Source organism: Dama dama, chromosome 15 (genome assembly GCF_033118175.1).
Source record: "Dama dama isolate Ldn47 chromosome 15, ASM3311817v1, whole genome shotgun sequence".
Taxonomy (NCBI): Eukaryota; Metazoa; Chordata; class Mammalia; order Artiodactyla; family Cervidae; genus Dama; species Dama dama.
This window is the reverse complement of record NC_083695.1, coordinates 17359342-17370600: the sequence shown is the minus strand read 5'-3', so window position 1 is coordinate 17370600 and position 11259 is coordinate 17359342. Positions and strand designations below refer to the sequence as shown.

The following is an 11259-nucleotide window of genomic DNA, read 5'->3' as shown; positions in this document are numbered from 1 at the left end:
TAGAAAATTGTTTATCTAGCAGTGGGAAGCAAATTTTAAATTTCAGGTAGCTCTGCACACAGCATTACAATCACATTAAACACTATCAAGACTTTAATAGTCTTGAGAGAATTTCACTTCATGGGCGTTCCTTTTCTCAGCTTTACTTTTCCACTTCAGTGACTGAACAGTGTAGCCCAGATCCAATAAGTCTATAGGTAGACTAGAGAGAACCTTAGGCCTTTCCTAACTATGTTGGACTTAATGGCTCCACCCTGTCATTCTTCCCACCAGTGGTCTGGAGACTCAGATGGCAAAGAGACAGTGGCAACATCACCCAGAAATGCCAGAGCTAGGGTGCAATGAAGAGGCAAAGGTTTAATAGAGCAGTGAAGTTTCAGGGAGTGTGTTTATTCCTTGTAGATCTTTGCAAATTTAAGGGTTCAAATATGGAAGGAGTGGGCTTCCTTGGTGGCTCAGATGGTAAAGAATCGACCTGCAATGTGGGAGACCTGGGTTTGATCCCTGGGTTGGGAAGGCCCCCTAGAGGAGGGCATGGCAACCCGCCTTACTTGGAGAATTCCCGTGGACAGAGGAGCCTCGTGGGCTCCAGTCCATGGGGTCACAAAGAGACAAGACTGACTAAGAACAGCACATGGAGTGGGCTCTTAAGAACCTGGGGTAGGAAATCCAGAATGTGCTGGATGACCGTAAATCCCACTGCAGCTGCAGTGGTTACCTGCCTCTTACTAGAAGACTTGGTCACCTCACCTGAGGTGTGTGGTTGATATGAAGAAAATCTGTCTCAGTCTGCTCCAGGAATGAGGTAAAATGTTGGTAAGCCAAATCCAGCCTGCCCTGAAAATAGTTTCCATTTTGATGAATCAGTTTGATGGCAGGGAACCCCAGTTAAGGTTAAATCTCAAATCTATTCTTAATAATAGACCTGCAGTACAAAATACTGCACTTGTTTTCTAGTTTTGTCAAACATTGGGAAAACTTCAAATGCGCCTTGGCCTTCAAATTTTTATTACCCAACCTCGTAAAGGAAACTACACAAGTATTAGGACTGAGTGTATAAGTTGTAAGCACTTTTGGAGCCCTTTTAATTGAAGCTTGGGGACTGACCTATAGGAGGGAGAGATTGTGAGTGTTGAGAAGGATGAATGTGCAGTTCTGGAAGAAGAGAGGAAGTGGAAGCAATTGGATGAATGGGCAGCAAAGCCTAAAAGGCAGTTAACCCTTGACCCTGCCACATCTGTGGTGAGGCTAACACCTATGTGTGTCAGGGTCCTGCAGGTGCAGTTCTGAGGTGTCTGTCTGCTTTTGCTCCCAGCACTTGCTTCTCTTTATGTGAGCAAAAAGCAGATTGAAAAAGCAGAATCTTCTATTTTCAGAACAGAGCCAGGTCTCAGGCCCCGGGACCATCAGATGGAGTGGAGGAAGGGCCTGGCAGCATTCCACCAATGTGTGTGTGGTAAAGATAATGTATACATCTTATGCTCTGAGGCCAAGGGTAAGAAGTGACCCAAATCTCTTATGCTGTTGCATTGGTAGTCTAGAAGTAGGCATCCAATGCCAACTTCTGTTAGAGTGGGAGCATAGGAAGGCCAGGTGATATGGATTCACAGGCCCAAGTTTCATGTCACTGGATTAAACAGGTGAAGACTCCTCAGGTTATCTCCATGAGTGAATAGGAAGGGGTATCCTTGGCAGCTAATAGGTTTTCCCCCACCCGGAAACACACTTGGGTCCTTGTGAAGTAAGTCATAGTGGTAGGAAAGGCTAAGAGGAACCTCTCAGAAAGGGCTCCCCCATCCAAGACAATGAACAGAAATTGTGATGTCTGCAACGTGTGGGGTTAGAGCCGTACTCCAAGGCTTGAAGAAGTTAAGCCTAGCCCTTATTTGCATGTCTGGTCCCCAGAAAGCAGATGGATTCCAGCAGATGAAAGCAAACAACCAGGAACTTAACCATGCAGTTGTCTCAGTTGCAGCTCAGTGCTTAATGTGATGTGTTTGCTGGAAAGATAAGCCTCTGGAACTTGGGAGAAGCCCCTGACCTAGTGAATACATTCTGAGTTAGCATCAAGCAAAAGATTTTTTTTTTTTTTTTAATGACCTTATAACATGGACATTCTTGTCTGTCATCAGTTGGCTGGTAACTCCTGCCCTCTGGAGACTGATCACCATGCCAAATCCACTCACTGGTCTTGGCAAGACACCTGTGTGGTAGTGCGTGGAATTTAGGGCTCTGCTGTGTCAAGGACGTTTTTAGGGTCTAGTATAATACTCCTGGGCAGCAACTGGTAAACTAGGGCCCACGGGCCAAATCTGGACCTGTTTTGTAAATAGTGTTTTACTGGTACACAGCCATCTGCATTCATTTATTTTGATAGGCTGCTCTTGTGTTACCTCTGCCAAGAGATGAGTAGTTTCATCAGACCATGTGTCCCACAAAGCCTAGCAGATTTTTACTCTGAGCCTTTATAGGACATATTTGCTGATTTCAGGCCGTGGGCAAAACTGACATTTCCTCCAATGGAAAAGTCAAGACACTGCCTCACCAAGAAAGAAGCACGAGTTTTGGCAGGACCTTTTGGATTTTGGAGAAGTCTTACTTGACTTGAAAACAATGCTGCTACCGAACTACCAGGTGAACTAGCAGTCTGCAGGGTTTCTGCAAGTTGCCCTGCTGGAAAGGACAGAACAGGCTTCACCATCCAGGAATCACTTCTTAATGGTTTTGTGTGGTGTCTCATGTCTCACTACATGGTGACTGCTCAGCCGCCTGTGTGATAGGAATCAACACTTCCTCTGTAGCAGGGAGCTGTTTACCATTCAAAAAGCTACTAGAGCTACTGTGCTCGCCCTGCACCAAGATCCCCCTCTTGCTCCGAGTGTTGGCAGACACATCAGATCCTGAGGCTCTTTTAACAGTTTTTTTAGATTTTGTGTAAGAATTCTTGGACATACTTTGTTAGACTTATTTCTAGGCATTTTATTATATTTTAAATGGTGCCTTTTACTTTTGCTGGAAGTTTTGTTCCTGGCACTAGAAATAGAAGGATTTTTTTATGTTGACTTTTGTGGTTTTGCTAATGCTTATGCTGATTTAAATGTAGATTCTTTGGATTTTCTTTTTTTATTTGGTTGTGAAGGGTCTTAGTTGCAGCATGTGGGATCTAGTTCTCTGACCAGGGATCCAGCTCAGGCCCTTGCATTGTTAGTGTGGAGTCTTATGCCACTGGATCACTACAGAGGTCCTGATTCTTTGAATTTTTTACGTACAAAGTCCTTCCATTTGCAAATAATGGCAGTTTGATTAATTTCTTTCTAATCCTTAGGTACTTTTTTCTTTTCTTAGCCTTACCCTGTTGCTTACTTAGGTAAGTTCATTTTTTAATCATTAGAAAACATGGTGCTGAACAAAGTTGGGGTCAGGGGGCATCTTACTCCCAATTTCAAAGAGAAAGCTTTCAATAATATTTATTACAATACTGATTAAAAAAATACTGATATTTTTGTTGTTGCATACTCTTTATTAGACTTTTCAGTTACTTCAGGCTTAGTATCTATTTTTTACTCTTTCCTTATATGTCTTTATTCCTTTTATCTATCTTCCAATCGTTCTCTTCAACTAAGTCTAATTGGCTGTTAAACATCAGTTACTGTGAGTTGTAAAGTTTCCATGTAACTTTTTTATATAATGTAGAAAAATTAATTTTTTCACAGTTTTGGTGGTGAGAAGTAGGAATTAAGGCGTTGGCAAGGCCCTTCTCACTCTGAAGTCTCTGAGGAAGAATCCTTGCCTCTTCCAGCCTAGGCGACTGCTGACAGTCCTTGGTGTTCCTCGGCTTCTTTGTTCTTTGTTCTCTCTCCCTGTGTCCAAATTTTCCTCAAACTCATGTTTGTTGCATCGGTGATGCCATCTATCTCATCCTCTGTCGCTCCCGTCTCCTGCCTTCAATCTTTCCCAGCATCAGAGTCTTTTCCAATGACTCAGTTCTTAGCATCAGGTGGCCAAAGTATTGGAGCTTCAGCTAAAGGGGTTTTCTGTAAGATAAATGTTATCTTTAGTGCATTTTGAGTAGATCTGACCATACCTTAATACTCCTTTGATGGCTGTGTTGAGACTTGAGTGATAAACCCCTTTATAGGATCTGGCACAGGATCTAACCATTGGCCAACCAAGATAACTGGATCATGCTCCTGTTAGCTGTTAGCCCTCACTTCTTACCCTGAGCTTTATAGTATTTACATGTGGCTCAGATGGAAAAGAATCTGCCTGCAATGCAAGAGACCCAGGTTCAATCCCTGGATTGGGAAGATCCCCTAGGGAAGGGAATAGCAACCCACTCCAGTATTCTTACCTGGAAAATTCCATGGGCGGAGGAGCCTATTGGGCTACAGTCCATCGAGTCGCAGATTCAGACACAACTGAAGGACTAACACACACATAGAAATTGAGGGTAAAAGACTGCTACCTTCTGTGGAACAGAAATACCAGTGTGTTCAAATGACTAGTCTTAGAATAAACCATATTAACTCTCTAAGTTAGTAGGCCCTCCCTTATTTTAAGAGGACTGCCTGGGACTACTCAGCAATATGAAGTAATGACCTACTGGTTCATGCAACAACCTGGAGCTCCAGAGAATTATAGGATACTGTCATTATATATCAAAACTTATACCCTTTATTTCTGAGTGCTGAGTAAGAAACTGGTTTCTCTTCTGAGATATCTCTGTACTATTCAGTTTTCTGGATAATAAGCATGAAAAATGCTTGCAATCAGAAAACAAGATTGTTTAAATAAAAAGTGTGTGTGTGTGTGTACACACACACACACACACACATATATAGTCCCCTGGCAGGTACAGAACGTGGATTCTCTTTCCGATAGTGAATATCAGAAAGGCAGTGTAACCTAGTCCTTCAGAAACGGCTCAGGAGTAAGATGACCTGTGAGAACCTAGGTGTCCTCTTAAGCACAGAGGGCCGTGATATGAAATCCCCATCACATAGGTGGTTAGGAAGTGTTTATAACAGTGCCCATAATGACCTAAGTGTTCAATTAAGTGGAAATTACCCTTTGCTTTCTCTGGTTCTTTCCTGGGCAGCCCTCATCTAGGAGATGACAAAAGGCAGCCTCCTCCCAATCCCCAACCCCCTGTTCCCGCGGTGGGGGTGGGGTGGGGAGTGGAAGGGGCTTGAAGGAGAATCTCAGGCACAGCGAGTAATTCCATACGGTGAAGCCTGAACAGAGACTCCTCTCGTCCTATGACTGACTGACCTTTCCCACTTCCTCCTCCTTACTGGGAGGGGAAAAGGAGAGCTAGCTTCTCTTGGGAATCAGCACCAGGCGCCAGCCACACCAGGCTAACATCAACTCTATCCTACATAGCCCTCTCCCCCCACCTTCCCATCGCAGTCCGTGACTTTTCTCACCCAGCGTCAACCCAGGCTCCCAGATGTTCTCCATGAGCCCTGTGCCTCAGCCTTGGACAGGTAGAACCAACCTAAACCACCAGGCGGGACCCTGTAATTGGTCAAAGCCAGGTTCACTGACTCGGCCGTGAGGGAGCTGCACAAGGCATACTATGGGGACATGGTGCCCTTCAGTGGATTATGAGGCGTGAGAAAAACTGTGGAGTTTGTTTAGGTGAAATTGGGCTGTTTGGCGGGGTGAAAGCAGATTAAAACTGTGTTACTGGTCTCCACCGCGAATCAGAGGTGGCGAATCAAAACATTAAGATGGAAGTGGAACACTGCGTCCAGAAACGCCTCTTCCGGAGCTGGGCGCCCCGGTGGCAATCGAGGTTGAATCTCTTGCCAAAGTGACTCAGGTTCCCCTGGCAGCAATGGGGCTTTCCTTCATACTGACTGAATGTCAGACAGAAGAGCACCTCACCCTTTGCGATGGTAGAGACCTAATTTTCTCAGAGAACGGTTGCTGGTCAGAAGAGGGCGTTCTGACAATACTGCATCCGCGTCTGCCACTCTAGCCCCACGTGAGGCCACAGACTTGGCTTTTTTTTTTTTTTTAAGGCGGAGCTAATTTTACTCTCCAATGCAGTTATTCACATCAGCAGCCTCCAGCGTTCAAGGAGTGGCCCACTCCCCAAAACGGAAAGGCGGGGCCGGAAACCGCCTTTGGGCAGATGATGTCGCGTCAGGGCTCTTCCCTCCCCTGGGCGCGCCTGCGCCCTGCCTTCTTCCTGGTCCCGCTGCCTACGCAGCTGCGGATCTCTTAGAATTTCTACTCAGGATTTGGCGGGGGTTCTTGCCTATGTACCAGTCACGGTGACTTTCCTCTGGTCCTCAAAAAACAAAAAGGCCAAAGTTCCCTCTACCAGGAAAGATGTTTGCGCGACTGGCCCCTTTCCACTTTGACCTTTGAAGATTCATCTTCAAAGGTGTGTCACTTCATGACTTAACCCAAAGGTGTGTCACTTCATGACTTAACCACATCACCCATCGCTGCCCAGGCACCCGGGCCTCTGCAGCACACTCATTTTACTTATTTCATGATATCTATCCGACTCCTAATGCTGAGGCCTTAAAAAAAAAAAAAGGATCTTGTCTGGGTGGGTGATGAGCTTGGCACAGCTGTCCACGCCCATAACACCCTACTAGGGCTCCTCTACTCACCTTGGACAGTGAATGGCTCCAATTTCAGCCAGGTATTCCGAGTTCCACTCAGGTTCTTGGAGTAATGGCTGTAGCTCTGGGCCAGCCTTCGAACTGTTCCCTCACCCTGCTTATGTATCCTGATCAAGGGCCCTAAACAGATCATTTTTAGACCTCAGGACCTGGGAGGGCTGGAGACCAGAAGCCGGACTCCTCAGCCTCTAGAATCCCTTGTGCTGGCACCCTAACCCCAGCCCACAGGTCTTGGACACAGTATACTTTCCAGAGGATCTGGTACCAACACCCTGGAAATGGAAGGTTTGGAGCAGGTCACCAGTAGAGGTGGGGCTTCCCAGGTGGTGCAGTGGTAAAGAAACTGCCTGCCAAAGCAAGAGCCCCAAGAGACTTGGGTTGGATCACTAGGTTGGCAAGATCCCCAGGAGGAGGAAACGGTAACCCACTCCAGATATTCTTGCCCGAAAAATCCCATGGACAGTGGAGCCTGGCGGGGTACAGTCCATGGGATCGCAAAGAGTCAGACACAACAGCATGCACTCCATGCCGCCAGTTGAGGTGGCTTGAAGCAACATCAAGGCAGGTGGCTGCCCCATCAGCCCAGATTCAGACCCAGGTTGTGAGCCACTGCCTGGCAGGCACAGGGCAGACCACTGCTGCCCTGGCCTGTCTCCACCCCAGGGTTTCTGCCAGGAGCAGGAGCAGGGGCTGGGCAGGGTAGGCCTCAGCTCCTTCCACCTTAGGGTATGGAGGTCGGCAAGAGGGGTGAGGCTGCAGATGAACAGGCTGCTAAGATGGAAAAGCCATTTCCCCAGCCCTATGCCATGCATGCCAGGGCCTCTCAATAAGGTATTCCAGGAATGGACTTTGCACATACTGAGACCCAGAGTGGCAATGAATGGTTTTGGGTTCTGAAATGCACTCTGCAGGGCTTCTTGGGATGTTGCTCATAGTAAGGTCTCACAGGACATTACCTGGAGTAAGGGGAAGGGTCCATGGGTTGCTCTAAGGGTTATAAAGGGTTTTACTGGGCTGAGTCAGTGAAGGAAGAACTGCATTTCCTGGATTGTGTGAACACTCACTGGGTGAGCTGGGATCTTAGCAGAGGGCAAACCACTGGGGATCATTCTAGGTTACAGGAAGTCATGGGGATCTGGGTCACAGGGACTTCTAAGGTCTTCAGGCAAGGTGTGGAAATTGTAATGTTCTTTGATATAATGTTGAAGTGTCTTGTGTGGTGCATGGATGAGGCAGGAGATCAATTATCAGGAGGTCCTCAAAGTGGGGGGGTGGGTAATGCTGGGAATGGGCTTCAGGACAAACATGCAGCCACAAGATGCATCAGCCATCCATGGGACATCCCCCATCCCACCCCAGCTGAGTGGTCTGGACTTTTCTGAGCAAGATTTTATTGTCTTGTCCCAACCTGCCCATCCCCAACGAGACCCACAGAAGGTCATAAGGCCATCAGAGGGGGAGAGAAATTTAATTTAGAAATAAGCTCTGGACAGCCTTTTGATCAGAAGGGAGCCTCAGGGCCCACCAGCAGAGAGAAAAGCCGTCCTGAGTGGGTAAGGCCCCCAAGGGGAAGGGGACAGTATGGGAGCCGGTGCAGGGAAGGTCATGAAACTGATCCTGTGCTCAGCAGGTACTGGCAGAGCCTGTGGAGAGAATGTGGGGTCAGGTCCTCACAAACTCCATAGACACATCCTCAGCCTTAGGCATCCCCAAGGCTGACTGGTTCAGGACAGTCCTGCCTTACACACAGCATAACATGTATTAATCCTCAAATTATATGGCTGTACTGCCTGAGTGCCAGGAAGGCTCTCAAAGAAGTCCATCTCACCTGGAATGAGGAGTGGAACAGCTTTCTCAGGTAAGGAGCTGCGAAAGGAACATATCAGATTAGCATCCTCAAACTTTCTGTCCTTTTCCCCCACCAAGATTCCTGGTAGCAATTTAAACAGTACGAAGGGTCAGAGCTTTCTCTGACGGAGGCCCCCTCAGGGCTGATTATCTGTGAGTAACAAATTCTACTGCAAACCCAGGGATAGCCAGGACTCTCTCCTCTTTTTCCAAATTGTAGGACATTATGCCCAAATTGCTCTGCCTAGCTCAAAGGACACAAAACAGGGCCTTGTCTCACCCGTGCTTCTGCTTGTTCTTGCATTTGCATTTGCCACCTGTGAAGGAAGACACAGCCAGTGCAAAGAGCCCAGAGAGCCTGGGCCACCCTCCTCCCGCCCGCTTCCCACCTCCACCCGACCCTGCTAGACCCACTGCTCACTCAGGGCAAACAAGAGTCCAGCGATGCACATGAGGCCTGCACAGATCATCCCGCCCAGCTGCAGGCCTTCCCAGTCTAGAGGAATGGAGAGTGGGCTGGCATCAGCCTGGCTCCACCCCACTCATTCAACAGATAGTTATGCACACCTGCTTATGCAGACGCACTTAAATTCCAGGCAACAAGCAGGACAAACTCATAAATACATCATGTCATATCTGGTGGGAACAAGTACTAGGAAGAAAAATCAAGCAGAAATGCATAGAAAAAGAAGAGGCTTTGAAGAGTGATCAAGGAAGGCTTTGCTGAAAGGTGGCATTTGAGCTGAGACCCAGGGAAGATGAGGGTGTGTAGGGGACAGTGGCAGGCAGAAGGAGAGGACACTTGCTTGCGGGGGTTGTAGGGCAGCAAGGAGCTGGTCCTGGGGAAGGCAAGTGAAGAGAGAGTGAAAGGAAGGAGATCAGCCAGCTGCCTTCAGCCACTTTCCCAGGAGTCTTCCTAAACATCTTGCAGGCCCCTTACCTCCTTGCTGGAGGGAAGTTCTCCCAAAGATGACGTTACATGTTGGTCTATCGTTCTTTTGATCCAACACTCTGATTCTTTAATTTCCAGTCTCATCCTCATTCTGCCCCTCCTTGCCCACTCCCTCAAGCCCCGCTCTGTCTACACTGGGCTCCACATCACCCCTTACCAACTCTAGCAAAGGGGTCTAGCATAGGCAAGGATAGGGGTCAGGGGCAAGGGATATCAGCTCTTACCATAGTAGAAGGGACTGTCTTTATCTGCAGGAAAGGAAAAAAAAAAAAAATAACGACCAGAACCAGGAGGCAAGATGTGGGGTCTTAGAGAGAAAATGTGGGGACAGGGCCAGCAGAGCAGTTTAGGGCCTCACTCACCAACCACGTCACTGGCATCCAAGACAGGCAGTCCTGGGTGAGAGAAGCAGAGGGACTGGGTGTTAATTCATGATACTGGTCTCAAAATGAATCAGCAGGCAGGACCCCAGTTCGGAGGCAAAAGATCAACTAGCCTTGCTTGGGGCACCAGAGCGGGGGGTGGGGGGACCCTAAGGTCACTGATTCCCCTCCTCATACCTTCCCCAACCCAAACAAACAGACCTGGAATTTTGTCTCCTATTTTCTGTCCTTTGTGTCCCGCTCCCCCATCCCAGCCCGTCCTGCTATTTCTCAGGCTTCCTGTTATTCTTTCTTATACTCAAAATGGGATGGTGTGTTGGTATCTTTACCCTCTCCTGAAAAGCTTCCTACCCAGATCCTGGCTAATGGTCTGCCTCCTAAAGAAGTAGGGAACACTGGTCTCTTCTTGCCAACAGGTGATTACAGTTTCCCAAAGTTCCATGATTCAGGATAATGTTGGGAACATCTACCTTACTGTAATCAGGTTGGCCAAAAAGTTCGTTTGGGTTGTAAGATCTACGGAAAACCTGAACAAACCTTTTGGCCGACTCAATACTTCCTTTATGTTTTAGTTGGCAGTCTAAATGAAAACCCATTTATTCAACGTCAGGTGCCCTTTATGAGATGCTGTCCTGGTTTTCACAGCCTTGGTAGGTGAGTGAGTGGCAGCAGGGTTGCCTCTGGGAGGACTCACCAGCCAACAGGAGGAGAAGGGCCCGGGTCACACCCTCCATGACACAGCAGCACGCAGGGCCGGTCTGCCGGAGAAGAGAGCAGGCTGGGGTCAGACAGCCACGACCAGCCCCACACTCATGGAGCCCAGTGGCACAAATCTCAAGGCTGCTTGTGGGGTAGACATGAGAAAGTACTAATTTCTGTGTCCTTGTCTAGAGTTAATAATAGTAATACCTCTAATACTTGTAATACTGCGGCTCTAATACAGCTGCAGAGCGATGCCTGCACATATTGGGTTGCCCAGGAAATTTGTTCAGGTTTTCCTGTATCATCTGATGGAAAAACTCAAACAAACTTTCTGGCCAACCCAGTAGTAAGTGCCATATGAGGTCTGTTTTGTTAAAATCTGGTCATCAGATGCCTGACACACCTTCAGGAGGAGGGCGACTGCTCTAACTCAGGCTTTGGTGCCTGCCTTCCTGACCCCCAGCCCAAAGGACTTGAGGTATTGTTTCCAAAGATCTGGGCCTGGGGCAATACGAGGCTGAAGTCCAAGACAGCCTCCAGCTAAGACATGCCCGGACTTCCGAGGGAGTGCAGTGGTAAAGAACCCTCCTGCCAATGTAGAAGATGTGGATTTGATCCCTTGGTTGAGAAGATCTCCTGGAGAAGGAAATGGCAACCCACTCCAGTATTCTTGCCTGGGAAATCCCATGGACAGAAGAACCTGGTGGGCTACAGTCCATGTGGTCGCAAAGAG

The 11259-nt window shown here is 47.8% G+C and overlaps 1 long non-coding RNA gene across 1 annotated transcript; it reads right to left on the bottom strand.

Moving 5' to 3' along the window:
- Positions 1–3060: 3060 nt before the first annotated feature.
- Positions 3061–5483, bottom strand: LOC133070607 (uncharacterized). The gene is made up of 3 exons (XR_009696185.1): positions 5427–5483; positions 4352–4426; positions 3061–4034 (listed from the first exon to the last, which is right to left on the bottom strand). It is a non-coding gene; the product is annotated as an uncharacterized LOC133070607 (long non-coding RNA).
- Positions 5484–11259: the final 5776 nt, after the last annotated feature.